Genomic DNA, 6,003 nt, shown 5'->3' with positions numbered 1-6,003 from the left:
CCTCAAGGCCTTTTTCCTCACGAAGAGCCGTTTCAACCAGATAAAATGTAGGAATTGATCAAATCACTACTTTTTGAACAAGGACAGTGTCACAATAAAAAAAAAAGACTGAAAACCTATTTTTTAGAGACAATTTCTACTGTTCACAACAAATAATGACATTCTGTATCAGTTAAGAATAAAAACAGAATGTGATGACTTAAAAGTAGAACAAACACATCATATTCAATATAGAGACTGATCTATTTTTCTCCACCTCTTTAAGGTCAGGTGGTAAAGACAAACTTGACACTTAACATCCTGACATCATCTCCAAGAACAATTTCACTGTGAAAGCTGGAAATCTCTTACACAGATCAGACATCTGAACCAGACATGGCTTTTATCACAATCTAAAGAGCATAGGTGGAACAGATAGAGTATTACAAACCTGGAATTACAAGGCTAAGTATAATCTACTGTAACCTGAAGCAGGCCTAAACATCCAGTCTAGGTGCGTCAAAAGATGAGAGGCTGTTACATCTTTTCATTAAAACTAAAGCCACTAAAACCCTAAATACATTTTTTTCTTTGCATAATGCAACAATCTGTCATCTTGAGGCTCGTTATTCAAAATAATGCTTGAAATGACGGTGTATATTTTCCCTGGTGATGGGGACAGTAGATACTAAAATCATTGCAAGCCAGTGGTATTTTTGTGTTAGAGTAAGAACTTACCAACGGATGGCCATTAGGGTCAAAAATCCGCGGGAGCGCAATATTCTAACGAATACTTTGTCAGATCATTCATCCTCCAGCAAAAATGACAAACACACCAGCCTCCCTTTCATCTCTGGGAACGAGTGAAGAGGTAAATGTGTACAACAACAACAACATTTATGGATGGCAAAATTGGACCCACTCCCATGTGTTTTATACCCAATTTTTATGGTTATGTGTTACAAAGTCGCCAATATTTTGCAACAACTGGGCATCATTTCATTCATTTTCAACAGCATTTTGATGGATATTTCCAGGGATTGATGGTAAAACCTACACATTGTAACTTTGAAGGGTATTTTTTAAAGCAGTGAAATAGTTAAACATTCTTCTCTATTATAAAGTGTTCATAAAAATAATAAAAAATCCATCTCAAACTGTAATTTACTCAAATGATATTTGTACTGATTTATTTTCAAAGAAATAATGTGCTTACATGATTAAAATCAGTGATTACTTAAGTTTTTGACAGCTATGTGGTCAGCATCTGAAATCGGACAATTGCATTTTCCTGTTTTTCTTTTTATCTTCTTTTTTTTAACGGGAGAGAATAACATCACCTTATAGGAGTTACCAAACATCCACATGAATGCCTGTACTCTGGCATGGCTTAATTCAAAATGTCGCTTACTCTTCAGTCTGTTGTTTTGGGACTTCATTGTTTGCACTGAAACTATACCTTATTAGTTGAGTAGTAAATGTTTAAGATGACAGGACTTGATTTAAGGAGTGAACTGACTAGACAAAGTTCATGCAGTTTAAGTGCAGACGTTCAGCTCCTCACAGTTTCAAAATACTTGTACTTAATAGTACTTGGTGTCGATGCTTTTCATTTTCCTTGATGTTGGCACAAAGAAACTTCAACGTCAGAAGTGATGCATGCCATTATGTCTTTCTGTCTCAAAGCTGTAAATCTGGCTTTTCTGTATAAAACATGACCTTGTTCGTCCTGTAAGATGTAAGTTAAGAGCTGTGTGTTTACATTATGATCATGTGATCTGTGTGTGAGCGGTTTTTATCCCAGGTTGATCCTTGAAACAGTCAGTGTTAACCAACCATTTTCCCCGAAAGCTGACTATTTTACAAAACACACTAAATAAAACCCTAACAGATAGAAAACACATAAAATGTGCTTCCTCCTCAATTTAATGGATTTTTTTGTACACTTTCAGTTACTCCTCTCAGGAGCTTGTCCTTTCTCGTCATGTATTTAAATTGTGCTGCTAAGTAGGAAGACACTCAAAACAAATAAATAACGTCAACAAGACAAAAACAAGCGTGCATGCAAAGTTCTCTTTGGAAGTCATAAGCACAATGATTAACAAAACCTTTGTGTGGCGAACAAGAAGAAAGAACAAAAACTAAGAAAAATGAACAGAAGTGTCAAACTGAAATTAGAGCTGGACCAAAATGTAAAACTCTGATGAAGTTGCAGAGCAAACTCTATATCTGATTAAAAAAAACTGATGTTGTGTGCATATGTACAGGTATGTATTGTTGAACCTCTTTGGAAACAAACTTATTTTTGTAGATACACTGAATCTACATTAACCAAATTACACACGAGCAAGTAGATTAGAAATAGAATACACATCAGTGGTATTTGTTACTTATTATGTCTTGGTTTTATTTATCTTTTTATTCTTTAAAATGTGTGTATAGGGAGCCGAAGTCATGCCCATCTACTTCCGGACCATGGGTCCCCAGAAGAACAAAAAAAATGAATGCAAGGCAAGGCAGCTTTATTTATATAACACCTTACAGCAGTATAAAACCGACCAAAGTGCTTCACAGAATTTAAAAACATTAGAAACAATACACAACATAAAAATGCATTAAGACTAAAGCTTAAGAACTAACACTAAAAATACTCATGCTGAGTTAAAAGCCAAATCATAAAAATAGGTTTTCAAAAGAGATTTAAAACCAGACAGTGTAGAGGCTGACCTAATGCCCAAAGGCAGCACATTCCTAGGGGCCACTACAGAAAAAGCCCAGTCACCTCTGAGCTTACGCCTTGTTTTTTGGGACTTCCAACAGCATCCTATCGGCCGACCTCAGAAACCATGCGAGGGAGTAACAAACCAGTAGCTCAGAGAGGTAATCTGGAGCAAGATCATGCAAAGATTTAACACCCCATAAAAGCACCTTGTACTGGATTCTAAAACAAACAGGCAGCCAGTGCAGTGAGGCCAAGACAGGAGTAACGTGCTCCATCTTTTTCTTCCCAGTGAGCAGACATTAAGCAGCATTCTGTACCAACTGAAGATGCAAGAGGTGGGATTATGAAACACCAAGGTACAAAGAATTACAGTAATCAAGCCTTGATGTAAGAAAAGCATAAATTAGTGTTTCAAAATAAGGTTTTGACAGCAAGGGTTTGACTTTGGTGATCCTTCTTAACCCTCTCAGGCTCAAAATAAGTTTTGATAAAAGGACAAAAAACTTAGTCCTTCAGGGGTACTTCTAAAAATGTAGTCCTTCAGGGGTACTTCTGAGTTAAAAAAATGCTCATGAAATATGTATGTGGAGTAACCAGGTAGGTAGGTTTTAACTGTTGCAAATTTGCAACGCCTGCCTCCAGAGGGTTACTTGATAAAAAACTAGATTTAGTCACAGCACTGATCTGCCTGTCCAAAACAAGATCCTGTACAACACCCAGGGAAGTCACACTCAGTTTCAAGAATGGGGCAAGCTGACCAAGGTCAACTGCACCCACCACAGACAAAGTATTTGGACCAAAAACTACAACCTCTGTCTTTATATTATTAAAAAGAAGGAAGAAAGTTGGAGAACATCCATTGCCTAACCTCAACAAAACAATCTAAAAGAGGCCGCAAGGCGTGATTGTGGCCCCTCTTAAAAGGCACGTATACTGGGTATCACCTGCATAGCAGTGAAAATGACACTCATGTTTCTAAAAATTGAACCAAGAGGTAGCAGATACAAAGGAAACAACAATGGGCCAAACACAGATTCCTGGGGAACCCCGCAAGAGAATGAAGCATTAGAGGAAGTAAAATCCCCCAATGAGACACTAAAGGTTCTGTCAGCCAGGTACAACACAAACCAATGCAGTGCAACCCCACAAACACCCACAAAGTGTTCCATCCTAGAAATCAGGAGAGCATGATCAACATTATTGAATGCAGCCGATAGGTCCAACAATACCAAAATAACAAAGTCCCCGGAACCAGTTGCCAATAAAATGTCATTAAAAACCCAGAGCATTGCCGATTCTGTACTGTGGACTGGCTAAACCCTTTGGAGGCAGGCGTTGCAGATTTGCAATGTTAAAACCTACCTACCTAGTTACTCCACACACGTATTTCATGAGCATTTTTTAACTCAGAAGTACCCCTGAAGGACCTAGTTGTTCGTCCTTTTATCAAAACTTATTTTGAGCCTGAGAGGGTTAAAACCAGACTAGAATTTTTCTTAAATGTAATTTCCCATCAAATACTCATTCAACTGTGAGTAAACTACCTTCTCCAGTACTTTAGAAATAAAAGGAAGTCTGGAGATGGGTCTATAACTGGACAAGGCAGATGAGTTGAGTCCAGGCTTCTTCAATAAAGGCTGAACAACAACATTTGTCCAGCTCCCTGGTACTCCAGAGACAATACTCTGAATAATAATGGCAAGAACCTAAGAACCAACTGATAAAAAACACATTTTAAAAGCCTAGGGGCCATCAAATCCATGGGAGAACCAGAAGGTTTTAGAGTTAACAAATACAAGTCAATGGGGCTAAAAACGCTATTTTAAAACATGTGTTATACATTTGTTTTTTTTCTTCTTCAATATGTTAACAATAAGTTATTAGACAAGTGACACCAAAGAAGTGATGAGTTTAAGAACAGTCTACTCACCTTTTGGCAAGCAGATTGATTCAAATTGATCTTCATTATAAAGTCCACTAGATGTCATCCAGGAGCACAGTGTTAGAACGCTTCAAGCAATGAACTGTTGTTTGAAACAAATGCTTCAGAAAGCTTAATTTGATCATCACTACAACACAGAATTATTAAAAAAAAGATTAAATAATACAATTAAAGAAACAAACAATGGCCAGAGAGGATAGGAGAGACACCCCTTCAAACTGAAAATCGCAGCCTTTATATTGCAGAAACACATCAAGCCCAGGTGCATCAGGATCGAGCTGCCTGCAAAAACAAAGAGGAAAGCAAAACAACTCAACAACCAAAACACAAAGTCACGGTGGGGGCATCATAAGAGTGTTTAATGTGTTCAGATTAATAACAACATGTGCAAATGTGTTTACGGAACCAAGTGTCTTTGGGGCTGCCTTGAACCTTTCAGCGGAGGCTTACAGCTGTGCTTTGTCATAAAGTAGTCCCAAGTCTAAAATGGTACCCTTTATGTTACAAATTATTTTCACTTGCATTCAATATAATTAGTTAGGTCACCAAGCAGATTTGGGATCACTACTGAGTGATTTTAAGGACATCTTTACTCACATTGTGTCACGCCCTGCTGTGAGCCCTGTTCATCCATCCCACTTCCTGTTTGATTTTGGTGTCACCTCTCCTGTTTCAGTTCTGTTTCCTGTTCCTCATCACTCTGATTTCTCCCAGCTGTTCTTGTGTGTATTTAACCAGCTTCTGTTCCCTTTCAGTTGCCAGTTCGTTAATTTTCATTCTCTCGTTCCAGCCAGGCACTAAGCTACTGATCTCTGGGTCCTTTGACTCAGTTCTGTTTTTTGGGCCATAATTAAATAAGCCTTAACCTCAATAAAAGTCTTGTTTTGCCAAACTCTGCATTTGGATCCAGTCCTGACACATTGCTAAATGGACCCATTCACTTACTGTGTTTTATGCTAAGCTAAAGTGAAAAGGAGTACAGCCGGGTCAGGCAAATTACTGGGCTGGTTAAACACCATGTTTTCCCACTTATCTAAATCTGGGAAATATGTCAACAGACAAAATTTCAGTTTTAAGTGGATATAGTTGCATAATGCACAGTTTCTATTCTTAGTCTTCGAGGGCCACCATCCTGCATATTTAGATGTTTCTATGACTTAGACATGAATACTAGACATATAAAAACCCATTTCTCTCATTTCTCTTAGAGAAAGTGTGGGGCTGTGATGGCGGGAACAAATGAACCGAAACAAACCAATGTAGCCACCAGTTAACCCTTGAAGCCAAGAAGGAGCTCCGGGGCAGCTGACCCTCACGGCCTCCTGGTTTCCCTGCAAGGCTGTAGTCATAATGGTTGCCT

This window comes from Nothobranchius furzeri, chromosome 15 (assembly GCF_043380555.1).
Source record: "Nothobranchius furzeri strain GRZ-AD chromosome 15, NfurGRZ-RIMD1, whole genome shotgun sequence".
Classification (NCBI taxonomy): domain Eukaryota; kingdom Metazoa; phylum Chordata; class Actinopteri; order Cyprinodontiformes; family Nothobranchiidae; genus Nothobranchius; species Nothobranchius furzeri.
The sequence above is the reverse complement of the archived record's forward strand: the minus strand, read 5'-3'. Positions refer to the sequence as shown.